Source organism: Rhamphochromis longiceps, linkage group LG3, assembly GCF_057381845.1.
Source record: "Rhamphochromis longiceps isolate RC_006_pf linkage group LG3, R_longiceps_female_GT1.1, whole genome shotgun sequence".
In the NCBI taxonomy this organism is placed as follows: Eukaryota; Metazoa; Chordata; class Actinopteri; order Cichliformes; family Cichlidae; genus Rhamphochromis; species Rhamphochromis longiceps.
In genome coordinates this window covers 22,159,965-22,172,649 of record NC_140559.1, presented here as the reverse complement: position 1 = coordinate 22,172,649, position 12,685 = coordinate 22,159,965, and the positions used below count along the sequence as shown (strand labels likewise).

The following is a 12,685-nucleotide window of genomic DNA, read 5'->3' as shown; positions in this document are numbered from 1 at the left end:
GTGGGCAAACTTTTCTGTTGACTGTCATTTTGTGGCACAGCAGTTAATCCATGCGCTAGTTGGAAATTGATTGAAAGCGCAAATGTTTGTTCTTGTTTTGTTCTTAAAATAAATGCGCAAAGTACAAGTTCGACTCATTATGGATTATTGGAGGCGCGTCACAGGGACACAACCAACTCAGCCGGCCGCGGCTTTATTTACGGATGAAAGTCGCAACACAATCTGTTTATATCCTGTTTTTTTTCTCAATGTTGAAAATGAAAATCTAGTAGCAGCCTTCTCATTTCTTTGTGTTGTTTTGTGCTGTGTTTTACAGGCCCACAGAGGAGGACAGCTCTGAGGCGGATGAGGGATGGGTCCCAGGACGGTCCATCAGCGGTGGAGCTGGCCATCCTGGAGTCCCTGAAGAGGCCACGCCCGTCTCCAATGGAGCATTTCCTCCTCTGCCTTGTTCCTGCTCTGGAGAGCATGCCACCTCAGACGAGAGAATTAGTGACATTTCAAATTTATAAGTTAGTTTTTGAAAACAGCACAGCTGTGTTAAATTTGGAAACATTGGACCCTAGCGATCAGTAGTTTTATGATGAGGCAGCAGGCTCTCCAGGGCAGAAACAATGTTCTTATTTTTCTCCTCCTTCTCCCTGAGGCTCTTCCGCTTTTTTTTTTTTGTGTCCCGTTTGGATCTATAGCCATCAGAATTGTTGTCTTGAGGCCAAGAAAGATGCCAAGCGGATTTATTTTACCAAGTGGCTCATCATGGCCTTGCCATATTGGTCCATTTGATTGACCTTTATTATAATTATGAATTTATTTTATTTTCAGTTGCAAACGGGACAGACATGACTGTGGGATAGGACAGGGGGAAAGAACGAAAGAAAGAGAGGGAGAGAAAGAAAGAAAACCAAAGGGGAGAAGAGACGGTGAGAAGGGGGGGAAGAGAGAAAAAAACAAACAAACAAAAAAAAACAAAACTCCTGGGTCACCTGTATGGAGAAAAAAAAAACAGAGGAGACAGCAAACAACTAAGAGCAACATAATAAGAGAAAAAAAAAAGCACCATCACAATAAACTAGCTAGCCATAGATATCAATAGTTACTAAATAATAAACGATATTGTGCAGCACGCAAGATAGACAGCGCACAGTGTGCTTTGAGGCAGCAGCCAAGAAAGCTGTAGTCCGCGTCTGTGAATACCCATGCGTACACCTGTGTGTATACCTGTGTGGATCAGCATGCTTGCATTCCAAAGATTTCTCCATGTAATGATCTGCTAGGGAGTGTGGGGAGCCACAGCCCTGTCCTTTATGGTATCAAGCAGGTATGGAGGAGATCAAAACTCCAGACATCCAGAGGCCCCCAGAACACAAGAGACCAGGGAAGACCCACAGAGGGGCAGCCGCGCCACTGTCCCAGAAAGAGCTGAGGAGAGTCCCAGATGAGGGCTCATTCAGCAGCCGCGGAGCAGAAGCCAGGGGGAGTTGCAGTGAGCTCCGCCGGCAGCCAGCTGTGCCTGAGTGACCGAGCCCCAGGCCGAGAGGCCGGGGGCACCCCACCTCCGAAGTGGCCCGAGCGAGCCCCAATAAGCGGCCGCCAAGGAGTGAGCCGGTGTGTACCCGGACGCCCACCCCCAGATACAAAGAACCACCAACGCACCGACACCTGAGGGAGTCCGCCACCGGCAGGGGAAGTGGTGGTGGGTGGAGATAGGCCTCCAAACCTTGGAGGGCCTGAGATGTCCCCAGAGAGGTGGCGTCTGATACCCAACCTGACATATAGACACAAACATACAGGCACACACAGACACAAACATCCATTCCCACCCTCATGCTCTCATGTGCACTTCACACTCAACCAACGTGGAGACAGACATAAAGAGACGCTGTATACACGATCACACTCCCCAAGCGTACTCTACGAACCGGGTCTAGGTACCCTTGCCCCTGGAGGGGGGAACCGCACCCAGACCCAGGTGGTGTTACCCTTTTCCCTGCGGTGGGGAGAGGCAGACCGCCCCGACTCCGCAGCAGCAGGGAGGCCCCACACCCCAGACCGCAGCCGGACGGCCAACTCCTCCTAGCCCCCCCGCTCCAGCAGGCCGCAGAGAATGGGGGTGAGAGAAGACTCCAAACCTCCCTCCACCCGCTCATTGTAGTGTTGATGCATGTGTGTTCTAAGGTGCATTTAAAACCCAGGAGGGCATGGAGCTACCTGCCAGGCTCTTCCGCTTTAAGATGGATCCTTTTTATTCCTGTCTCACTGTAAATACTTATATTTTATATATTTATGTTTAATGTTTTTCTGTTTGAGAATTTTAATATTATTTGAAATAAATTGAAATTAATTTTTGTAATGACTAATGTCTCAGTTCTACTACACAGCAAATATTGGCACATGTAGAATTTATTTCATATTATACTAATGAAAAAAATATACTACTATATAGGAACATAGCGAAGACCAATTATTGAAGAGAATAAAGAGAGGTTAGTTTATTTTGGAGGCAAGCTCCATTTATTGAGAAAATTTTTAAAAAGGCAGGAACGCTCTTTAGAGGTTTGTGGGTGGCTCAGCGCCGTCGTGGGGAAGTCGCCGGCGATTTCAAATTTTCATTCATTGATAGCATACCACATCCATGTTAGCAGTGTATAAACGGATAGTTTAGCATATATTAGCACAGATATCAATAAAGGACTACCGTATTAAACACTTTTACTAACCGCAGGCAGACGGACAGGCGCTCTGCAGGTGGGATTGAGCGCCTGTAGTTGGTGTTTAGGCGGGCGATGCTTGGACCGATGTGGGACAGCAGCTCCTCAAACTGGGTGAGGGAAAGACGGTCAACCAGACGCAGCTCCTGGAGCAAGTGGTGAAACTCACCAAACTGCTCACGCTTCTGGAGGACCTGATGGACCCAGGTACGGCGAGGACGTCCTTTACGCCGCTGCTCTGCTCTCCACAGTAGATAGAGAAGGGAGACTCTCTCTTCAAACGCTAGCTCGACAGCTGCCATCTTGCAACCATACCGTCTGGCACTACTTCCTCCCACATTTCCGCTTCACGCGAATAATTCGCGTTGGACACGCGTCGAGATGTGAATGTGAATGTGCATGCGTCAAGCGTCTGGTGCATTTTGGTCGTGTCTATTGCGTTCGGTGTGAAAACACCGTAGAGTCTAAGCTTTCAGGCTGCTGATTGTAACTGAGTACTTGTACTCTGCTTTACTCACTGACAAGGGCGATTCTAGGATCAGAGCTTTGGGGGTGCTGAGCACCAGGAGAGCTGCCCAGTCAGGCAAGATAAACTTTACTCGTCACGATGAGACTTCTTCCCCATCTCTGTCAGTCCCTGCATCCTTAAATGTCTCCAGTTGTCCCGAGTTCCCTCTGACTGTCTCCTTGGTGCATTTAAACCCCTGTTCCTCCCTGTCCTCGTCGTCTGTTGTCTTCTTCTCCGTTATCAGTCATCATAATTTTACCATCTCTGTGCAAGTCTGCAAATTTTTTTATTAAATCATAAGATTCTTAAATTCATCAAGTCTCTCTGTGCCTGGGTCATCGTTTTTTTTTCCTCAAAGATTTATTTATTGCTTTTCCAACAGTATTTGAACCATATCTGTTTTCTTACCTGGTTCTTCCTGACCTTGTTCTTTCTCCTCACATTCCCCTCCTTCCTCTCTCCCTCTTCGGACTGACAATCATACACAAATAGATTGTATTTGTCATGCGCCGCAGCACGCGTGCACAAAAGGATCCAAACGCAGACCCAAGCACTAGCAGAAAATGACACTTTATTATAACAACAAAAGGCGACCCGGGAAAACCAAAGGAGAAAAACGAGGAACTAAAAAACCTGGGGAAACAATGATGCGAGGAAGCCGGAATTGGGACCATGGGAGGCTGCAACAGAAAGGGGAGAAGATTACTAGGGAGCCGGGAAGCGGAGGAAACACATCAAAACTGAGTTAGACCGGTTGGCTTACGATTAGAGCGGGACCGTGGGAGCTCGGGAGGGAAGTCCGAGAGAAGGAAATCCGTGGAGGTAGTGGATGGGCCAGATGATGTACTGGGTGGTCCAATTGAGCAGGAGGACAGGCAGGTGGCAGACGCTGAACGCCGGATCGAAACCTAGACACAAGTAGGCAGATTTAACGCAGCTCCAACAAGATATGAATGCAACGCTTTCGTGGGAGTCTAGTTACCACAGAGAGGTGATTAACGGACTGGCGTGGAGCATCCGTCAGCGGCGGGTTAAGTAGCTCTTCAGGTAATCACCCCGATGGAGAGCAGGTGTGCCGGTGATGGCCCAGCCTGGGGGTGTGGCTACCCGCGCATCACACATTCTGTTATGATATTTTGATACCACGGTTAGCATTTACAGAAGATTGTTTTATACAGGAAAACTGTTACTCAATATGGCCCATCTACTAGTTGTTTTTCTCTTTCTCTGTGACCCAAGAATTAATGTGTAAGACTCACAGGCTGGTACCCCAAGGTCGAAAACACCACAGAGACGAGACCACTTCCTTACTCCCATCCTCCCTTCCTTATCTCTTAGAAAAAGGCTCGTTAAAGGCCAGGTGGTTTGTTTCAGAATTCACTAATGAAAGAACTCTGTATTCTGTGTATTTTGCTGGGATGATCATAAATTGTAGCTGAACTGATAAACTACACACAGGATACTTCTTTGCTCACAAGGCAGGAAGACGTTTCCTTATTTGGTCTGTACCGGTTTGAACTGGGAAAGCTGACACACGAACCTTTTTTTTCCTCTATATAAACTGCTGTGTATCAAATAAACCTTTGAGTCGATTGGGAAGGCAACCTAAAGCAGTCTCTGTTTTCTTGTTCTCCCAAGCTGCTCCCGAGCTCATACTAACACGCTGAATGGCATACCTGAGTGTTACTTTAAATAATTAGGAATCTTAGAAGGAAAGGACAGAACTCTGCTTATCGCTCACGCCACGGAGGAAACCCGGGACGGCAATTTCCTTCAATTTTGTTCTCCCCTTTTATCATGAAATGATAACATAGTATAAAGACAGAATGTAATAACATAATATAAAGATAAATCATAAATGTGAAACAAATCATAAATGTAACTAGTCCTTTGAGGAAGCTTAATATCAAAATTCTAAAAAGAAGAAAAGAAAGAGAAGAAAACGTCATACTCTTCTTGAACAATCGAGTAATTCACAATCTAATGCTCAATACATACATCAGGATCATCATCGATGACATCTGACACATAATCTGGGTCAATTTGTGCCAATTGCAAATACATTGAAGTAGCTGTACTAGTAGCTATACGGGTTATCATTGAACGTACACAGGGTACCACACAACAGACAATAATCATCAAAAACATGCTGCAACGGTTACAAAGGCTACAATTAGTTCCTTCCATCTCCCAAACGTGTCCTGTAGCCACTTATGTAGCCACTGACCGTGACCTGTATTGGCAATTAGTTCTATCTGCAATGCTTCAAGTTTATTCATAGCTTGTGTGAATGAACCGTTAGGGGCGGTATTATTGGGAATGAAAGTACAGCATACATCAACGGTTACTAGACCACAGGTACCGGTCCAATTAACAGGTAAAGCTAATCTAAGAGTATTATTGCACATCCAATAAGCATGTGGGATTGCTCTAGTTAGGCGCGTGACCATGTGTGATTTAACTAACTCCCCCCAGTCAGTATCATTTAAGACACCGTCTGGGGGAACAATGATCGATTCTCTGCTCGAACTTGAACTGTGTGTGTGTTCCTCCAGATATGATAAAACTTCAGCCACAGAGACAGCTAGCCATGTCTCATTACAGCGTGCACCTGGGGAGTCAGAGAAGAATGTATAGTTATCCTTTGTATAATCTATGTGTGTGTCTGGGCCAGTTAACTTTAGTCTGCGCAGACATATCATACTAGTATTAAAATGGAGAGGGATCTGTCCTAAGGGCAGTGAGGGTTTTAACCTAGTCTTAGGGCGTTTCATTGGGGCGCAGGTCCCTGCGGTGTCATTAGATAACTTCAATAATTCGCCTAATGGAGTCTCAGGGTTAGTTGGTGTGTGTGTGTGTCTAAGTAAGCAGTCGAGAGGGCTCAGAGTCAACTGTAAAGCGTCTTTAAGGAGAGCATTATCTCCGCCGATTTTCTCTAGTCCCTCAGTGAGGGGGAAACCGGATATGGGGTATCCTACTATTACCTGTTCTGGATTAGCCTTTGAACAGACATAACAGTTACTGTTTCCTAAATCACGAGCGGCTGTTCTGGCATTTTCATACCAGGCGTTAGCTCCTGTTCTAGAGAGTGCATAAAATGGTTTATTAGTGGCGTCTATGTTGCTATTTACTGATTTTAGGGAGCGTGAGGAGTGCATTAAGTAGGTGTCTTGCAAAATGGAGCATTAGGTATAGTCAGCAAAATATAACCTGCAGAAATGTGAACATGGTTGCAGTTTACAATACAAAATAGCAAAGAGAAATCCTAAGGTTAATGCGATAGATATGATAAATAACCTAAATATATAAGAAAGACAGTTCTTCAGTCGTCTTCTGGCCTGGTCCCAGGTTCGAGAGACATTGAATAAGCGTCGTGTGATGACAATGGGCATTTCATTTTCTCCATTATCAGGATGAAATGAGTCTGGCTTTATCAGGTTAGACATCATGTGGTACTTTTGGCTTTCTGTTCCTGCTGGATGTTTGAGTACCTTGTTGTTGTTCTTTCAGACGTTGTGTGTTAATCAGTGATTGCGTGTGTGTATGTAACTTTTGGATCCGGGCGCTGGCTCGCCTGAGATGTCATCTACCCGTGTGTGTTTATTTGCTCTAGTTCCGGGCGCTGGCTCGCCGGAGATGTCGTCTGCTTGATCCGACGCCTGAGATGGTCCGATTGGGCTGGTCTTAACCCTGCTGGCATGAATCCACTGAGGTTGTCCGTCCGTAAGGATGCTGGTTCTTCGTCACTGCCAGTACAGTCTGGGGCTGGAACACGCGCGGCCTCCCAGAGAGTCCTTGGTTTTAGTGGCTTCTCCAACATGCGTCTCCTTGTCTCCACTGGTGGAACTGTGGAGGGGAAAGGCTGAGAGAGACAAACTTTCTGATAGTTATTATTCAGTTTTTCTACCAGGTTGTGAACATCAGTGGACAATGCAATATACATCACCTTCTACTAGCGGTGCCCCTCTGGAAGCTGACCATGGTGTTGGAAATAGTCTTATTTCAAATGGAAATAATTTGGTTACTGTAGATGGAGTCATTCTAATCTCACACAGGACTTGAGGAAGTAATTTGACCCAGGTCATTAAAGTTTTAGCACACTTTTGAATTACTTCTAATGTGAATGAAGATCCTCTATCACTGTTAATTTGGTGAGGTATTCCGAATCTGGGTATTATTTCATTGCTCAACTTTTGACAGACTACTTCTGCAGTTTCTTTTGATGTTGGATAAGCTTCTACTCATTTACTAAATTGATCCACTATTACCAGTAAGTACTTGATGCTTCCTTGCGCTGGCATATGTGTAAAATCAATTTGTAATGTATGAAATGGAAAATCTGGTTGTGGTAAATGCTGATGTTTCGCTTTTGAGCTACCTACATTAGTTCGTGCACATGTTAAACAGGTTGCTAATATGCTTTTTACTGCATGTGATGTTTTCTCAATTACAAATCTTAATTTTATTGCCCCTATTACCCCTCTTTGTCCGACATGACTCACACAGTGAAAATGTCGGGCAAGGACTGGCATCAGGGAATATGGGAGGGCAATCAAACCCTTAAGATTTTGTATAGGCCATCTCTGTCATCTAAGGTACAGTCATTATTCTCCCAATAGGTGTAATCACATGCAGAGGCTTGCTCTTTTATGAATTTTAAATCAACATTTGTTTCTAAATAGTCTGGGAGTGTAACAAGTGGCAGCTGTAGGGGCACAGATAATACTTCCTGCGGAGGTGGGAGCTGTGATGCAGCTGCAGCCTTGGCTGTCACGTCTGCTAAGGCATTACCTGTTGCTTCGTCTGTGTCAGCTGTACTGTGTCCTTTCGTTTTTACAACTGCAACGGCCGATGGCAGCTGTATAGCCTGAAAAAGTCTTTGAACAAAATCAGAATTTAGCAATTTATTTTCCATCAGCAGATCTAAATCCTCTCTGTCTCCACAATGTGCCAAAGTCATGCACAACGCCAAATGCATAGCGGCTGTCTGCGTAAATTGTCATACGCTTATCCAAATGTAGCTCACAGGCGCGTATTAAAGCCATGAGCTCTGCTTTTTGTGCTGAGTGAAATGGTAATGAGTGAGCCTCTAGTATGATGTCAGGCACTGTTACCACTGAATAGCCACAAAGAAATGAGTTGTCACTCGGCCTTGAACAGGACCCGTCCACATAAACCGTGGCTGAGTCTGGGATAGGTGTTTGCTCTAAATCTGGACGTGGTGCTGTGGATTCCTGTATACGTGTCATGCAGTCATGATCGTCAAGCCTGTCTGAGCCATCCTGTCGGTCAGAAGAACACAGCATAGGATCAATAAATGTGCTGGCGAATCAGGTGTGCTGCTCGCTTTTATAGTGAGATTTGCATATGTTGTGTAGTTATGTTTGCTACAATGGTCGTGACCTGGTGATTGGTGTGTAGAATAGTGTCATGTGAGAGTGTGAGCTTCTCGCAGTCCCTTATCATGATAGAGCAAGCTGCTACTGCCCTCAGGCAGGCCGGCATTCCTGAACAATTCAGGCAGCACCTTTGAGTGGCGGAGGTCAGCACTCCCTGTAATGCATTGAAAGAGGCAGTCATTTCTGTGGACCACAGTATTCGAGGAGGCTTGTCTTTTTTTTACAACAGTCACGCAGAATGTGGTCATGAAAAGAACAGTCTGGTATCCACTGTCTGCAATAGTTCACCATGCCTAAGAAGGACAGCATTTCCTTCTGTGTAGTAGGCCGAGGGACGGAGGTCACAGCTTTGACCCTGTCTGCAGTCATGAAACGTTTTCCGTGAGACAGTGTGAATCCCAAATATTGAACAGAAGTCTGACAGTACTGCATTTTCTTTGCTGATGCTTTTTGGCCAGTCTTTTCGAGGTGCTGGACAAGCATGTGTTTAGCAGTTTGACATAGTTTTTCACTCGGAGCACAGAGGAGGAGGTCATCCACATGTGGATCAGGGTGCAGCCCTGGAGGAGTGAAGCACCATTGAGAAAGCAGCAGAGCTGTCTATCATGCCTTGGGGCAAACGAGTCCAAGTGTACTGCTTATTTCTATGTGTGAATGCAAATAACGGCTGTGTGTCACAGGTACTGAGAAAAAGGAGCGGAGCATAAATCCACCACGGTAAAATGTGTATGCAATGCATGTCAATATGCTGTGAACATCTGAAACGAGAGGTGGCAGAGGAATCTTGACTGCATTAATTTGCCTTAAGTCTTGTATGAAACGCCATACGCCAGGTTTGTTAGGCTTTGGCACAGGATTGACAGGAGTGTGGGCTTTATTACTCCTGTAGTCAATAAATCTCCTATCATGACATCTAGGGCTGCGGCTTTTTCGGCAGAAATGGGATGTTGCTTGACATATACTGGCTTGTTGTGTTTTAATAGGTGTACGTGATAAAGTGTACAGTCAATAAATCCTATATCATTCTCACTTTTTGACCACAATGTCATATTCTGGTATTCAGCTGGCAACGTAAGTGCAGAAATAGTACAGTGGATAGGGTAGGTTAGATCTATGTGACGACATGGTGTAGTTATGTCATAACCTATGTCTGAGTTATGTGACAAAATCACTGTTTGACCTTCACTTGTGTGAGCAGTTATCATGTTTTTGAAAAGTGTGAGAAAAACAAAAGTGTGGCTCCCAGTCATGGGATTACCTGTTAGTGGCGTCTGTACACGTTTTTTTGGCACAGTGTGTGACATAGAGTACCGGACAAAAAGGATGTTGAGTTCATTCTCTGCTGAGGGTCCAGCTGACACAGAGGATGTTCCTTCTCCATCATGTCGGTACATAGGGCAGAGAAAACATAAGCTGTTATCAGTGTCAGCAAACATTTCACACTTTGTGTTAAATTAAATACACAAATTCATTTTTGCTCTGGGTGTCTGCGGCTGCTGGAAAACTGAGCTAAATTTGCACCTCTAGCTTGTCCAACAGTGCATAAAGCGTTTTATGAATACTAGGATAGATTCATCAGGCTTCTGTTTACACATAGTTACTGCATTTAAGTCAATTTTGTCTCTGGACATTGTTAGCAGGAATTTCTTTAGATTCTTAAAGAAATCGGTGATTTTGTCATTATTTACCCACAAAAACTCTGCAGTTGTGGATGCTTTATCATGCTTTGGGTCTGTTTGTTTACTACCGCGAGTGTTGGCGTGAGGACCTTTGTCATTCCGGCTTTGTTTTTCCTTTTTTCCTTTTAGATAAGTCTTTATTAAAGTTCGGGTAACAGGTATTTCTTTAGCTACCTCTAAACCTCTAGCTACGATATCGTGGCGTTTCATGTGGGTGTCTATTGTGGACACTGCCTGATGCAAAAGTTTTTCTTCATAGACGTCTAAATTGTTTTTCATAAGTTCCTCACATTCTTCTTTCAAAAGTTTTTCTCTCTTTCTATGTTCTGCTAATTCTTCCTCGCGGCGTATATATTGTTTTTCCTGATCCTGTTTAAAGAGATGGCTAAGATCCGTTGCATATGATTCAGGTTTTTTGTCACTGTCTTTTAAGCTGGTTGGATCAAAGCGCTGACGTTGTTTGCATGCGGCTGCGGCAGCAACTATTAATTCAGTCTCATCTTCGTAAGGCGGTGGGGCTGTGGGCTGAATGGCTGAACATGCAAGACTAGCTTTTCCTGCGGTAGGTTTATGTTCTTTGCTAGAGCCTGCACTAGTTTTATTTGATGTTAAAGCATCTACGCCTGGTTCCGGTCCTTTTGTCCATAGCGGTAACATTTGATGCATCACGTCGCGGCATTCTATCATATTTTCTACAGGACTTTTTAAGCAGACTACTTTTCTTATCACAAATGATATTCAACATTTCTACTGACCTGGTTTCTGGCGATAATCGTTCGGGATAAGGCTCCGAAAAGAGATTAGAATGCATTGTACTCACAGTCCGTAAGTTGTAAACAAAGTCAGTCACATAAGCACTTCCGCATGTTCTGGATACGTAATCATGGAAGTCTTCGCCGATTCGTGGACGTGGGTTACACGTAACTGGAAATGGGAGTCGTACTGAGCTGTTGTTTGAGACTTTAAATTTAATTTTATTAATTTTTGGTTTTACAGGTACTTTAGATTTTTTATCGGACCTGTCTGTGGTCTTTGAATAATTCTGACTCATGTTCAGTGATTTCCAGAGGGGTTTACACGCTAGGAGGATTTATGTTAGTATTTTCGCTGCGGCACAGCTGAGGTCACTTTAAATTTATTGCTAGCAATTTTTTGTTTGTGTGAGCAACTCTCACTTAGCGAGCAACTTCTCGCTTAACGAGCAACTTCTCGTAAAACAACAGGCAACTTCCTGTGTCTTTCTGCTTTTAATTTACTGCTTTTAACCCTTGTATGGTAATCGGGTCTGTGAGACCCGTTCAACTTCTCCCTGTGTCACTCTTTGGTGAGCAACTTCTCACTTAACGAGAAGTATTTAAGACAACAGGCAACTTCCTGTGTCACTCTTTGGTGAGCAACTTCTCACTTAACGAGAAGTATTTAAGACAACAGGCAACTTCCTGTGTCACTCTTTCTGAGTGAGCAACTTAAACAAAATTAAAATATTCAAGACAACAGGCAACTTCCTGTGTCCACCAACACCACACAAGGGTTAATTTACTTTATTCGGGGACTGAGGAAGTCAGTCAGTGTATCTCTCTGGATCACTAAGTGAAACTTCGTCAGCATATCCCGTTTCTTTATGGATCGATCACTGAGAGAGGCATAATACGGTCTTTATATAAATATGAAAGACGTGTATTTACCTTCTGTCAGCCATCCCACTTCTGACACCAAAATTGAAGGAAATTGCCGTCCCGGGTTTCCTCCGTGGCGTGAGCGATAAGCAGAGTTCTGTCCTTTCCTTCTAAGATTCCTAATTATTTAAAGTAACACTCAGGTATGCCATTCAGCGTGTTAGTACGAGCTCGGGAGCAGCTTGGGAGAACAAGAAAACAGAGACTGCTTTAGGTTGCCTTCCCAATCGACTCAAAGGTTTATTTGATACACAGCAGTTTATATAGAGGAAAAAAAAGGTTCGTGTGTCAGCTTTCCCAGTTCAAACCGGTACAGACCAAATAAGGAAACGTCTTCCTGCCTTGTGAGCAAAGAAGTATCCTGTGTGTAGTTTATCAGTTCAGCTACAATTTATGATCATCCCAGCAAAATACACAGAATACAGAGTTCTTTCATTAGTGAATTCTGAAACAAACCACCTGGCCTTTAACGAGCCTTTTTCTAAGAGATAAGGAAGGGAGGATGGGAGTAAGGAAGTGGTCTCGTCTCTGTGGTGTTTTCGACCTTGGGGTACCAGCCTGTGAGTCTTACACATTAATTCTTGGGTCACAGAGAAAGAGAAAAACAACTAGTAGATGGGCCATATTGAGTAACAGTTTTCCTGTATAAAACAATCTTCTGTAAATGCTAACCGTGGTATCAAAATATCATAACACATTCCACACACAGGACCAC

General features: G+C 44.3%; 2 long non-coding RNA genes across 2 annotated transcripts in view; one reads left to right on the top strand and one right to left on the bottom strand.

Moving 5' to 3' along the window:
- The window catches only part of LOC146673433 (uncharacterized), a 461,960-nt gene that overhangs the window by 329,340 nt on the left and 119,935 nt on the right, over positions 1-12,685 (top strand). The window lies entirely within an intron of this gene.
- LOC146673441 (uncharacterized) lies at positions 6,417-11,328 on the bottom strand. The gene is made up of 3 exons (XR_014910471.1): positions 11,314-11,328; positions 9,874-11,218; positions 6,417-8,093 (listed from the first exon to the last, which is right to left on the bottom strand). It is a non-coding gene; the product is annotated as an uncharacterized LOC146673441 (long non-coding RNA).